The following is a 15194-nucleotide window of genomic DNA, read 5'->3' on the forward strand; positions in this document are numbered from 1 at the left end:
CAAATACTTTGCTATTGAGAAACAACTTCTCACGTGTGTTTGATTGATAACTCAACTGCTAAGGCTCATAAATATTCTTTGGCTCCCGTTGTGTCGAATCAATAAATTTGGGTGTAATACTACCCTCGAGGACTGTTGCTCCCCTATACTGGTGGGTCGTCAAGACTATTTTCTGGCTCCATTAATGGGGAGCATAGCTTTATTTATTGAGTTCACTTTGGAGTTAAATATTTGCTGCAAGACAAGGGAAGGTAAGGAACTGCCAACCAGTTCCACACTTGCTTGACCTTCTGTTTTAAGTCAGCTTGAGACACCACCACCTGCTATTCAGTCCAACATGTTGCAAGTAACTGATGATACTACTTATGGTATTGGTTATGTGCATGATGGTGGTGATACTTTACTTGATGAAACTGTGCCACTTGGTAAATTTCTTGATGTTCAAATTGCTAAAGCTAAAGAATCCAAATTTAATTAAAGTTATGATTCACCTATTACACCTAGCACTCCCACTAGTACTGAGATGCTTGACATACCTGAGGGTTATACTATGGATTAAGATATTGCTAGAGAATTTCTTGCTTGTAAAGATAGGGATGATCTTAGAGACTGAATGAATAAGCTAAAAGAAAAGGCTATGAATGAAAGGATGAAATATGACCCTAAGTTTGCAACCTCTCCTATTTTTGTTACTGATAAGGATTATGAATTATTAGTTGATCCTGAACTTATTACTTTTGTAGAATCTGATCCTTTCCATGGCTATGAAACTAAAATTGTCTTTGCACATCTTACTAAACTGAATGGTATTGCCACCATGTTTTCTCAAGAGGAAAATATTTGCTATTATTACATCCTCTTAAAAAGAATGAAATACTTGATATCTTTTATAATGGACTAACCGACGCTTCTTGGGACTACCTAGATAGTTGTGTTGGTTGTGTTTTCAAAGAACGAACCGTTGAACAGGCTCGGGAATTATTGAACAAATTATTGAAAAATGTCGATGATTGGACACTTCCTGAACCACCTCCAAATCCAACTCCTAAGAAAATAGGTATTATATTCCTCGGTCCAGAAGATATGCAAGAAGCAAAGAAATCTATGAAATAGAAAGGTATTAAATCTGAAGATATTAAGAATCTACCACCTATCGAAAAAATACATGGACTCGATATCCCCACATAGGTACTAGAAGTAAATTCTCTTTATAGGTTTGATGTGGGCGATATTCCTTATAATAAAGCTCCGAGTGAGTGCTTAGATGAATTTGCTAACTTTATCATTAATCAAGAAAACTTTAATAGACAAGTTAGTGATCAACTGAAATGAAATGCTACCACGATTGAACGCTTGAGAGATTTGGTGTTTAGAATTGCTAATGTTGTCAAAGGCTTGTGTAAACATTCATCTATGGTTCACACTCTGCTAGAATAAGTTTCTAAATCACAAAATGATTTTCTGAAGGAAATGTCTAATAAAAATAATGATCATGTTGTTAGAGTAATGACTAGAGGTGATAGAGTGACTCAGGAACCTTCGTATCCTGACGGTCATCCTAAAAGAATTGAAAAAGATTCTCAGAGAATTAATGATAGTGCACTTAGTTCACTTAAGAATAAAAAGAGTAAGAGTAAAACTTTGCATGCTTCTAGTGAACCTGCTATAGAAAACCCTATCGAGAATCCTAATAACATTTCTATTTCCGACGCTGAGATACTGTCAGATTTCGGGTTCCTACAAAACCCTTGAGGTTCGAACACTAGGGTGCACACAAAGATCTCTCCTCCCTCTAGCTTACGCCCTTACCGCAATCTCAAGGCTTAGCGTGTCGAACTCGCAGAACAAAGGGACAAAAGATTTATACCGGTTCGGGCCACCGATGTGGTGTAATACCCTACTCCAGTGTGCTATGGTGGATTGCCTCTTGGGCTGAGGATGAACAGTTACAAGGGAAGAACAGCCTCCTGAGGAGAGGTGCTCTTGTGCTTGGTGAGCTTGTGTGTTTGTCTTGGTGGAATGGATCCGGTCCAAGATGAGATCTCTTTGTCTCTTGATGATCCCCCTGGCTACAGTGGTGGCTAGCTCTATTTATAGAGGCCCGGGTCCTTCTCCAAATATTAGGCGGGAAGGGATCCCACAACGGCCAGTTTGAAGGGGGACAACTAGTACAAGCTATCCTGACAAGAGATGGTCTTCGCCTGCCAAAGGCTCTGGTGATGACGCCGTCTTGGGCTCCACGGTGACCTCCCTCCTGCCGTCCTGCTGGTCTTGGTCTTGTTGCACCGATATGGAAACCTTTGCTTGATGCCTCAGGACTCCGTGCCTGCTCTTGCCTCTTTAGCACCAAAGAGGAAACGAGGACACTGCGCGCACTGGCACCCGCCTGGCCTTGGTCGTCATGGCTTGCGTCACAGGAACCTCGCGAGGTGCCCCTTGCCTTGATCTCTCCGCCCCTCGTGAGCCAGCCTGGTGAGGCCGCCCCCGAGGAGGTCTTGCGTCGTCCGCCTCGTGAGGTTTGGCCCCTCGCGAGGGTCTTGAGTGTTTGCTGGTGAAGATGGGCCATACAGGGCCGCTAGTGGAGGCACGCCATGGGATGCAGGCAGGCAAATCTGGGGACCCCCCTTCCCAGGACGCCGACAGTAGCCCCTGGGCCCAAGGCGCGCTCGGACTTGGCTTCGAGGCGAAGCCAAGGGGTAAGTGTGGAGTGATGACCCACAAGTATAGGGGATCTATCGTAGTCCTTTCGATAAGTAAGAGTGTCGAACCCAATGAGGAGCAAAAGGAAATGATAAGCGGTTTCGAGCAAGGTATTCTCTGCAAGTACTGAAATAAGTGGTAACAGATAGTTTTGTGATAAGATAATTTGTAACGAGCAACAAGTAACAAAAATAAATAAAGGGCAGCAAGGTGGCCCAATCCTTTTGTAGCAAAGGACAAGCCTGGACAAACTCTTATATGATGTAAAGCGCTCCCGAGGACACATGGGAATATCGTCAAGCTTGTTTTCATCATGTTCGTATGATTCGAGTTCGGTACTTTGATAATTTGGTATGTGGGTGGACCGGTGCTTGGGTGCTGCCCTTACTTGGACAAGCATCCCACTTATGATTAACCTCTATTGCAAGCATCCGCAACTACAACAAAAGTATTAAGGCAAACCTAACCATAGCATGAAACATATGGATCCAAATCAGCCCTTACGAAGCAACGCATAAACTAGGGTTTAAGCTTCTGTCACTCTAGCAACCCATCATCTACTTATTACTCCCCAATGCCTTCCTCTAGGCCCAAACAATGGTGAAGTGTCATGTAGTCGACATTCACATAACACCACTAGAGGAGAGACAACATACATCTCATCAAAATATCGAACGAATACCAAATTCACATGACTACTAATAGCAAGAGTTCTCCCATGTCCTCAGGAACAAAAGTAACTACTCACAAAGCATAAACATGTTCATAATCAGAGGGGTATTAATATGCATATAGGATCTGAACATATGATCTTCCACTAATTAAACCAACTAGCATCAACTACAAGGAGTAATTAACACTACTAGCAACCTACTAGCACCAATCCCGGACTTGGAGACAAGAATTGGATACAAGAGATGAACTAGGGTTTTGAGATGAGATGGTGCTGATGAAGATGTTGATGGAGATTGCCCTCTCCCGATGAGAGGAGCGTTGCTGATGACGATGGCGATGATTTCCCCCTCCGGGAGGGAAGTTTCCCCGGCAGAACAGCTTTGCCAGAGCCCTAAATTGGTTCCACCAAGGTTCTGCCTCGTGGAGGCGGAGTTTCGTTCGAGGAGATGTTTTATGATTTTTTCCCATCGAAAGACTCCATATAGCAGAAGATGGCCACCGGAGGGCCACCAGGGGGCCCACGAGGTAGGGGGCATGCCCTGGGGGGTATGGCGCGCCCCCACCCTCGTGGGCAGGGTGTGGCCCCCCTGGTGAGTTTCTTCCACTGAGTATTTTTTATATATTTGGAAAACACCTTTCGTGAAGTTTCAAGACTTTTGGAGCTGTGTAGAATAGGTCTCTAATATTTTCTCCTTTTCCAGCCTAGAATCCTAGCTGCCGGCATTCTCCCTCTTTATGTAAACCTTGTAAAATAAGAGAGAATATGCATAAGTATTGTGACATAATGTGTAATAACAACCCATAATGCAATAAATATTGGTATAAAAGCATGATGCAAAATGGACGTATCAACTCCCCAAGCTTAGACCTCGCTTGTCCTCAAGCGAAAAGCCGAAATCGAAAAATATGTCCACGTGTTTAGAGATAGAGGTGTCGATAAAAATAAAATACGGACATGAGGGCATCATGATCATTCTTAGAGCAACAACTTATATAATTCTTGTCATATAATCTCTAATGCTAGAGTAATAATTCAATCACAATATCAAGTATGAATCGTAAACTTCATTGAAAACTAACAAACTACAATCTCGGTCATTGAAGCAATTGCAAATTATCATAACATAGGAAAGAGTCAATGTATAAGAGCTTTTCAGCAAGTCCACATACTCAACTATCATATAATCTTTCACAATTGCTGACACTCACGCAATACTTATGGGTATGGAGTTGTAATCGGACATAGAGAAAGATAGGGGCTTATAGTTTTGCCTCCCAACGTTTTACCTCAAGGGTGATGTCAACAGTAATAGTTTATGAAAACTCACATCCAATTAGCCATATATACCAGGATCTTTCCAACATATTGTGCTTGCCAAAGGATAAAATGTAAAAAGGAAGGGTGAAGATCACCATGACTCTTATGAAATGTAGGAGATAAAAGTAAAAGATAGGCCCTTCGCAGAGGGACGCAGAGGTTGTCATGCATTTTTATGGTTGGATGCACAAAATCTTAATGCGAAAGAACGTCACTTTATATTGCCACTTGTGATATGGACCTTTATTATGCAGTCTGTCGCTTTTATTACTTCCATATCACACGATCGTATAAAGCTTATTTTCTCCCACACTAATAAGTCATACATATTTAGAGAGCAATTTTTATTGCTTGCACCGATGACAACTTACTTGAAGGATCTTATTCAATCCATAGGTAGGTATGGTGGACTCTCATGGAAAAACTGGTTTAAGGGTATTTAGAAGCACAAGTAGTATCTCTACTTGGTGCAATGAATTTGGCTAGCATGAGGGGGAAAGGCAAGCTCATCATGTTGGAAGATCCAAGACAATATAATTCATCTCAGATGTAAGAAAACATAACCCATTATGTTGTCTTTCTTGTCCAATGTCAACATCTTAGCATGTCATATTTAATGAGTGCTCACAATCATAAAAGATGTCCAAGATAGTATATTTATATGTGAAGACCTCTCTTTCTTTATTACTTCCTATTAATTGCAATGATGACCAAAACTATGTTTGTCAACCCTCAACAACTTTTATTAATCACACTCTTTCTATGTGAGCTCATTACTCTCCATAAGACTCACATGATCTCTTTGTTTCTTTTTATTTCTTTCTCTTTTCTTTTATTCACTTAGGATCATGGCAAAATAACCAAGCCCTTGACTCAACACTAATCTTTATTATATAGCTCACGGACTCGATTACATAGAAGGATAATAAAGCAAAACTCACAACTAGATCATACTAAGAACTTTTATTCTACTAGATCAAGATATTACCAAAAGGATCGAACTAAGAAAAATGGTAAAGATAAAAGTGATGGTGATACGATACCAGGGCACTCCCCCAAGCTTGGCAGTTGCCAAGTGGAGTGCCCATACCATATACTCAATTCTTCTTTGTTGGTGGAGACGGTGGTGATTTTGTTGATGGCATAGGCTTGTCGTCCTTCTTCCAAGGCATAGGCTCACCATCATAGAAAGATGACCGGGTCTCCGGGATCCTCAAATCTGCAGCCAAACTCATCCTTTTGAATCTATATTCATACTCACAGTTTTGGTTTTGCAGGTCATAGATTTGAGCTTGAAGGTGCTCAATTTTCTCGTGAAGCTTGAAGATGGTCTCCCCGATGTTGTCGGCATCCAGCTTGTGTTTGTTGGTGAATTCTGCGATCATCATGTGGTTGGAGTTGAGTCCACGCTCCACCATCTCCTGACACTTGAAAACTTGTTGCTCCATTTCTTCGAGCCTCGTCTCCACGCTTCCGGTCCCCTTCGGTCCCTTAGCATCACGGATGTACAACAACCCATCACGCATCTCAATGGTTTGAGGGTGTCGCTGCACCTCCGCGGGGTAAGGGTTGATGACCTTCTCAAAGAACTTGTCAATGGGAGCACTTGGAGATGCCATGATAATCTAGATCTGTCAGAAAAACAACTCGAAACAAAGACATGAGATTTTTGCGTGATACGGGAGTCAAAACCCCCGGGAGATTATATAATGAATTTTTACCGACCAAAATACGTGTCGTGTAAGAAAACGGAGTCCGGAGAGCACACGAGGTGCCCACGAGGTAGGGGGGCGCGCCCTCCACCCTCTTGGAGCCCTCGTGTCCTTCCCGGACTGCTCCTTATTTTTCTAATTTTCTAAATATTCCAAAACGGAGAAATATTGCCTTAAAAACTGTTTTGGAGTCGGTTTACTTACCGTACCACATACCTATTCCTTTTCGGTCTGAAACGTTCCAGAAAGTGTCCCTTATGTATTCCTCCGGAGTTACGGTTTCAATAATATTGGTTTCAACATTTATGGGATTACCTAAGATATAATGTTTGATTCTTTGACCGTTCACCACCTTCGGATTTGTGCCTTCGAAGTTGTTGATTTTTATGGCACCGGAACGGTAGACCTCCTCGATAATGTAAGGACCTTCCCATTTAGAGAGAAGTTTTCCTGCAAAAAATCTTAAACGAGAGTTGAATAGCAATACATAATCACCTACATTCAATTCACGCTTTTGTATTCTTTTGTCATGCCATCTTTTAACTTTTTCTTTAAACAACTTTGGCATTTTCGTAGGCTTGGGTTCTCCATTCATCAAGTGAGCTAATATCAAATAACCTCTTCTCACCAGCAAGTTTAAAATCATATTTAAGTTCTTTAATAGCCCAATAAGCCTTGTGTTCTAGTTCGAGAGGTAAGTGACATGCTTTTCCATAGACCATTTTATACGGAGACATACCAATAGGATTTTTATATGCAGTTCTATAGGCCCATAATGCATCATCTAGTTTCTTGGACCAATTCTTTCTAGACCTATTAACAGTCTTTTCAAAATTAATTTGAGTTCTCTATTACTCAATTCTACTTGACCACTAGACTGAGGATGATAAGGAGATGCAACTCTATGATTAACATCATATTTAGCAAGCATTTTACGGAAAGCACCATGAATAAAATGTGAACCACCATCAGTCATGAAATATCCAGGGACTCCAAATCTTGGAAAAATAACTTCTTTAAGCATTTTAATAGAAGTATTATGATCAGCACTACCAGTTGGAATAGCTTCTACCCACTTAGTAACGTAACCAACAACAACTAAAATATGTGTATATCCATTAGAGGAAGGAAAATGTCCCATATAGTCAAAGCCCCAAACATCAAATGGTTCAATAACAAGTGAATAGTTCATAGGCATTTCTTGACGTCTACTAATATTACCAATTCTTTGAAATTCATCACATGATAAGACAAACTTACGGGCATCCATGAAGAGAGTAGGCCAATAAAAACCAGATTGCAGTACCTTATGTGCAGTTCTATCTCCAGCATGGTGTCCTCCATAAGCTTCGGAGTGACACTTGCGTAGGATCTGTTCCTGTTCATGCTCAGGTACACAACGTCTAATAACACCATCCACTCCTTCTTTATAAAGATGTGGGTCATCCCAAAAGTAATGCCTCAAATCATAGAAGAACTTTTTCTTTTGTTGGTATGTGAAACTAGGTGGTATAAACTTAGCAACAATGTAATTAGCATAATCAGCATACCATGGAGCAGTATGAGAAGCATTTATGACATTTAATTGCTCATCAGGAAAGCTATCATCAATAGGTAGTGGGTCATCAAGCACATTTTCTAACCTAGATAAGTTGTCTGCAACAGGGTTCTCAGCTCCTTTTCTATCAACAATATGCAAATCAAACTCTTGTAGCAAGAGAACCCATCTAATAAGTCTAGGTTTAGCATCTTTCTTCTCCATGAGATATTTAATAGCAGCATGATCAGTGTGAATAGTTACTTTAGAATCAACAATATAAGGTCTGAACTTATCACAAGCAAATACAACTGCTAAGAATTCTTTTTCAGTAGTAGCATAATTTCTTTGAGCATTGTCTAGAGTTTTACTAGCATATTGAATAACATTTAGTTTATTATCAACTCTTTGTCCTAGAACAGCACCTACAACATAATCACTAGCATCACACATAATTTCAAAGGGTAAATTCCAATCAGGTGGCTGGACAATAGGTGCAGAGATCAATGCTTTCTTAAGTATTTCAAATGCTTCTACACAATCATCATAAAAAACAAATGATATATCTTTTTGTAATAAATTAGTTAGAGGCCGAGAAATTTTTGAGAAGTCCTTAATGAACCTCCTATAAAATCTGGCATGACCAAGGAAACTTCTTATACCTTTGATGTCCTTGGGACATGGCATCTTTTCAATAGCATCAACCTTGGCTTTATCAACTTCGATACCTCTTTCAGAAACTTTATGCCCCAAGACAATACCTTCATTAACCATAAAGTGGCACTTTTCCCAATTCAAGACCAGATTAGTTTCTTCACATCTCTGCAAAACTCGATCAAGGTTGCTCAAGCAACCATCAAAAGAAGATCCATAGACGGAAAAGTCGTCCATGAAAACCTCACAAATCTGTTCACAAAAGTCAGAGAATATAGCCATCATGCATCTTTGAAAGGTAGAAGGTGCATTACATAAACCAAAAGGCATATGTCTATAAGCAAAAGTACCAAAAGGGCATGTAAAAGTAGTCTTTGATTGATCTTTGGCTGACACAGGTATTTGAGAGAAACCAGAATAACCATCTAGAAAGCAAAAATGTGTATGTTTAGATAATCTTTATAGCATTTGATCGATAAAAGTTAAGGGGTAATGATCCTTTTTAGTTGCCTTATTTAATTTGCGGAAATCAATTACCATCCTATAACCTGTAATAATTCTTTGAGGAATCAATTCATCTTTATCATTAGGAACAACAGTAATACCTCCCTTCTTAGGGACACAATGGACAGGTATTACCCACTGAATATCAGCAACGTGATAAATTATACCTGCCTCAAGGAGCTTTAGTATCTCCTTTATTACCACTTCTTTCATTTTAGGATTCAGCCGGCGTTGATGATCACGAACTGGTTTTGCATCTTCTTCCAAATTAATTTTATGTTGACATAGAGTGGGACTAATGCCCTTAAGATCATCAAGAGTATACCCAATAGCAGCACGGTGCTTCTTCAGAGTTTTCAATAATCTCTCTTCCTCATGCTCTGAAAGGTTAGCACTAATAATAACAGGATATATCTTTTTCTCATCAAGATAAGCATATTTAAGAGTATCAGGTAACGGTTTAAGCTCAAACACGGGATCACCTTTGGGAGGAGGAGGATCCCCTAGGATTTCAACAGGTAAATTGTTTTTCAGAATAGGTTCCTGTTTAAAGAACACTTCATCTATTTCCCTTCTTTCATTCATAAACATATCATTTTCATGGTCTAGCAAATATTGTTCTAAAGGATCACTAGGAGGTACGACAATAGAAGCAAGACCAATAATTTCATCCTTACTAGGTAATTCTTCTTCACGGTGTTGTCTACTAAATTTAGAAAAATTAAATTCATGAGTCGTATCATCTAAACCGACAGTAACAACATCTCTTTTGCAATCTATGGTAGCAATAACAGTATTTAAGAAGGGTCTACCAAATATAATGGGACAAAAGCTATCTTGTGGGGAACCAAGAACAAGAAAATCAGCAGGATATTTAGTTTTCCCACACAAGACTTCAACATCTCTAACAATTCCCGTTAGTGAAATAGTATCTCTATTGGCAAGTTTAATTGTGACATCAATATCTTCTATTTCAGCAGGTGCAATATCATGCATAACTTCTTGGTATAAGGAATAAGGTATTGCACTAGCACTAGCACGCATATCACATAAGCCATGATAACAATGATCTCCTATTTTAATAGAAATAACAGGCATGCCTACCACAGGTCTAGGTTTATCTTTATCACAGGGTTTAGCAATTCTAGCAGTTTCATTACAGAAGTAAATAACATGCCCATCAATATTATCAGACAAGAGATCTTTAACAATAGCAATATTAGGCTCAACTTTAACTTGCTCAGGAAGTGTATATGTTTTAATATTGCTTTTACGAACTACAGTTGAAGCTTTAGCATGATCCTTTATCCTAAGAGGAAAAGGTGGTTTCTCAACATAAGAAGTAGTAACAATAGGATCATTATAAGTGATAGTCTTTTCTTCAACTTTAATAGGTGCAGCTACTTTTACTTCTATGGGAGGATGATATTTAAACCAATTCTCCTTAGGGAGATCAACATAGGTAGCAAAAGATTCACAGAAAGAAGCTACTATCTCAGAGTCAAGTCCATATTTAGTGCTAAATTTACGAAAAATATCGGTATCCATAAAAGATTTAACACAATCAAAACTAGGTGTCATATCTGACTCCTTACCATTGTCGAGGTCCCAATCTTCAGAGTTACATTTAATTCATTCCAATAAATCCCATTTGAATTCAATAGTCTTCATCATAAAAGAGCCAACACAATAAGCATCAAGCATGGTGCGATTGTTACCAGAAAGCTGAGCATAATTTTTTTGAATAATCATTTCTCTTGAGAGCTCATGATTGGGGCATGAATATAACATTGATTTAAGCCTCCCCCAAGCTTGAGCGATGCTTTCTCTTTCGCGAGGCCAAAAATTATATATATAATTGCGATCACGATGAACAAGATGCATAGGATAAAACTTCTGATGAAATTCCAATTTCGATCGTTTGTAATTCCAAGATCGCATATCATCACATAGCCTATACCATGTCGATGCTTCTCCCCTCAAAGATAAAGGGAAGACCTTCTTCTTAACAACATCTCCGAGTACACCTGCAAGATTAAATAATCCACAAACTTCATACACATATATCAGATGTTCATCAGGATGTTTTGTTCCATCTCCTAGAAAAGGATTAGCTAGCAGTTTTTCTATCATACCCGCAGGAACTTCAAAGCAAGCATTTTCATTTTCATATTCATTTTCAGTAGGTTGAGTAGGTTGAGGAGCAACTCTTTGCTCTACCAGTCGGGGTGAAGATACCCAGAACAAGCCCCTTAGAGGATTACTTTCCATAGTAACAAGTGACAGTAAATTTCAGCACACTATATACATTTTTCCTTACCAAATTCCAACTACCAAAGGCGCTTCACTCCCCGGCAATGGCGCCAGAAAAGAGTCTTGATGACCCACAAGTATAGGGGATCTATCGTAGTCCTTTCGATAAGTAAGAGTGTCGAACCCAATGAGGAGCAGAAGGAAATGATAAGTGGTTTCCAGCAAGGTATTCTCTGCAAGTACTGAAATAAGTGGTAACAGATAGTTTTGTGATAAGATAATTTGTAACGAGCAACAAGTAACAAAAGTAAATAAAGTGCAGCAAGGTGGCCCAATCCTTTTGTAGCAAAGGACAAGCCTGGACAAACTCTTATATGATGTAAAGCGCTCCCGAGGACACATGGGAATATTGTCAAGCTAGTTTTCATCACGTTCATATGATTCACGTTCGGTACTTTGATAATTTGATATGTGGGTGGATCGGTGCTTGGGTGCTGCCCTTACTTGGACAAGCATCCCACTTATGATTAACCTCTATTGCAAGCATCCGCAACTACAACAAAAGTATTAAGGCAAACCTAACCATAGCATGAAACATATGGATCCAAATCAGCCCCTTACGAAGCAACGCATAAACTAGGGTTTAAGCTTCTGTCACTCTAGCAACCCATCATCTACTTATTACTCCCCAATGCCTTCCTCTAGGCCCAAAAAATGGTGAAGTGTCATGTAGTCAACGTTCACATAACACCACTAGAGGAGAGACAACATACATCTCATCAAAATATCGAACGAATACCAAATTCACATGACTACTAATAGCAAGAGTTCTCCCATGTCCTCAGGAACAAAAGTAACTACTCACAAAGCATAAACATGTTCATAATCAGAGGGGTATTAATATGCATATAGGATCTGAACATATGATCTTCCACCAATTAAACCAACTAGCATCAACTACAAGGAGTAATTAACACTACTAGCAACCTACTAGCACCAATCCCGGACTTGGAGACAAGAATTGGATACAAGAGATGAACTAGGGTTTTGAGATGAGATGGTGCTGATGAAGATGTTGATGGAGATTGCCCTCTCCCGATGAGAGGAGCATTGCTGATGACGATGGCGATGATTTCCCCCTCCGGGAGGGAAGTTTCCCCGGCAGAACAGCTTCGCCAGAGCCCTAAATTGGTTCCGCCAAGGTTCTGCCTCGTGGAGGCGGAGTTTCGTTCGAGAAGATGTTTTGTGATTTTTTCCCGTTGAAAGACTCCATATAGCAGAAGATGGCCACCGGAGGGCCACCAGGGGGCCCACGAGGTAGGGGGCATGCCCTGGGGGGTATGGCGCGCCCCCACCCTCGTGGGCAGGGTGTGGCCCCCCTGGTGAGTTTCTTCCACTGAGTATTTTTTATATATTTGGAAAACACCTTCCGTGAAGTTTCAAGACTTTTGGAGCTGTGTAGAATAGGTCTCTAATATTTGCTCCTTTTCCAGCCCAAAATCCCAGTTGCCGACATTCTCCCTCTTTATGTAAACCTTGTAAAATAAGAGAGAATATGCATAAGTATTGTGACATAATGTGTAATAACAGCCCATAATGCAATAAATATTGATATAAAAGCATGATGCAAAATGGACGTATCACGGAGCGCTGCGGGCCCCAACAGCCTACGGCCTCGTTTGACACGTGGCGATTGATTGGACGTGGGCGTCTCCACTTCCCCATGTTGCCTCTGCAACTGCCTGACTGACAAAAGACTGGCACAAGATGTATTTGCCTTCATTATCTTCCTTCGTTTTGCTCCTGGTCCCCTTTCTTGCCCTTCGCTTCCAGAGACTCCAGATCCACCCAGATCCTCCTCCGAGCTTGCCATCGATGGCGGCCAAGAAAGCCCGGGCTACTCCGTAATCCTGGTACGAGCCCGCGCTCGACGCACCGAGCGTGTCGGAGAAGAACCTTGCCGTCGTGCGCTTGATGACGGCGGAGGGTGACGAGAAGAGGAAGGTTGTGCTCCGGGTTGGCTCTGCCGAGCCTGAGGCCCCTGGCAACACTTCCTACCCCTTCTTCACGAGCAACATCACCGCCGGGTTGGTTCCCCCTTATCCGACTTCTTCTACTCCATCCTCAGTCACTATAAGATCCACGCCCTCCATCCTCATCCCAACTCCATCCTTCTCCTATCGATCTTCGCCTTCTACTACGAGGCATACGTCAGAGTGATGCCGTCCATGGCACTGCTGCACCACTTCTTCTTTCTTCGGCTTAAGGAGGGCCCCTGCTCAGGGTGCGTTGGCTTCGTCGCGGCCAACAAGACCAATGCCATCTCGAAGGCCGGGAAGAAGGCCGAGAGCTTCAGGAGCAAGTGGGTCCTGATGGACGCCAAGCGCGTCCACCCTCAGCTGGTGCTGCCGACGAAGATGCCTGTGTCCCACAAGGGATGGCTTCGTGCAAAGCTCACCGACCCGCGGGTGAGGCAGGTGCTAGGGAGGATGACTGTCGACCTGAAGCCCGGCGACTCAAGAACGACAAAGCTGACGGGGGCCATGATCGCCAAAGAATTCATGGCGCAGCGTGTGGCTCCCCTCCAGTCACGCCCGTGCCCACTGTGGAAGCTTGGAGACGAACGGAATGAACTCCGCCTGCGCCTGGAGCCCCTTTCCGATGAGGAATTACGCTCGACTCTTCATTCCTTGGTCGGGGACGACAAAGGGTACCCTCCTGATGGCCTTGTTCCCTTGTACTGCCACCCGGGTGGGGCGAAGGTTGTTGCCGCTCTTCCTGTCTTCGACGAGCGTGGGCTCGTGCCGCCTGCGCCCACAAACATCCCGGTGGCGACAACTCCGGTGGTCGTGTCTTCCGGCGAGTCTCGCAAGGAGGGGGAGGAGGAAGAAGAGGGAGAGGAGGAGCGCGACTCGGAGGCGACCCGCGAAGGGGCGGCGGAGACCTCCCCCTTGCGCAAGGCCGACATCCTCCGCACCCTGCCTGATGATGATGACGAGGCCGATGTTCCCTTGGAAGGGGAGGAGCTGTGCACTGTAGGGGGCTCCTTGAGGTCCAAGGTCAGTCCCCGGAGGAAGTCACCGGTCGGGATTCCGACGAGAGGAAGGTCGGCGCTGGTCTCCCGGGACGACGCCCCTGTTCTATCGCTGCCTGAAGCTTCTTCCAACTTTCTTGCTGCCCCCTTTTCTACGCCTAGAGCCCTTGCACTCGTGCCCCTGGTTGGGAGGCTCTGAAGCTTTAAGCTCAGGAAGCAGAGGGACTACGCCGCGGTGGACCAGTAAGTATCCTTATCTTGCCTTGTTCCTGCTTCTGCTGATTTTTGACGCCTTCCGTTGCTTGACTAGGCCGACGCCCGTGGGGAAGAGGAGGAAGGAGGACACAGCGGTACTGCTCAGGACCAAATCGCCTGCAGTAGCCGCTCCCTCCTCCGTAGGGAAGGACGATGGCGGTGCTTGCGCTTCCCTGGCCCGATCGTCCATCATGAAACTTGGGGGAGCATCCTCTGGAGGAGGCAGCCCCCATGGCCCCGCCGTTACCAAAGGCACCGGCGTCCGGCTTGGCTACTGAGGTCCCCAAAGCTCAGGAGCCCTCAGCCTCACAGGCCATCGTGACGATGCTACCTCTTCCTTCCTTCGCCGCTCTGCTATCCCCGGATTCTTCCGCCTCCCACGACATCCTGGAGCGCGCCCTTTCTGCATTGACCTTGCTGCGGGAGGATCTTCAAGGCACTGACCGTCTCCTGGTGGCCGGGCGCCTGGAGCTGATCTCTAGTTGGCTCCACTCCGATGTGGTCGTCCGAGCGGCGCTGAGCCAGGCTGCCGTGGACTCCGAGAGGGAGAAG

This window comes from Triticum urartu, chromosome 1, assembly GCF_003073215.2.
Source record: "Triticum urartu cultivar G1812 chromosome 1, Tu2.1, whole genome shotgun sequence".
Taxonomy (NCBI): Eukaryota; Viridiplantae; Streptophyta; class Magnoliopsida; order Poales; family Poaceae; genus Triticum; species Triticum urartu.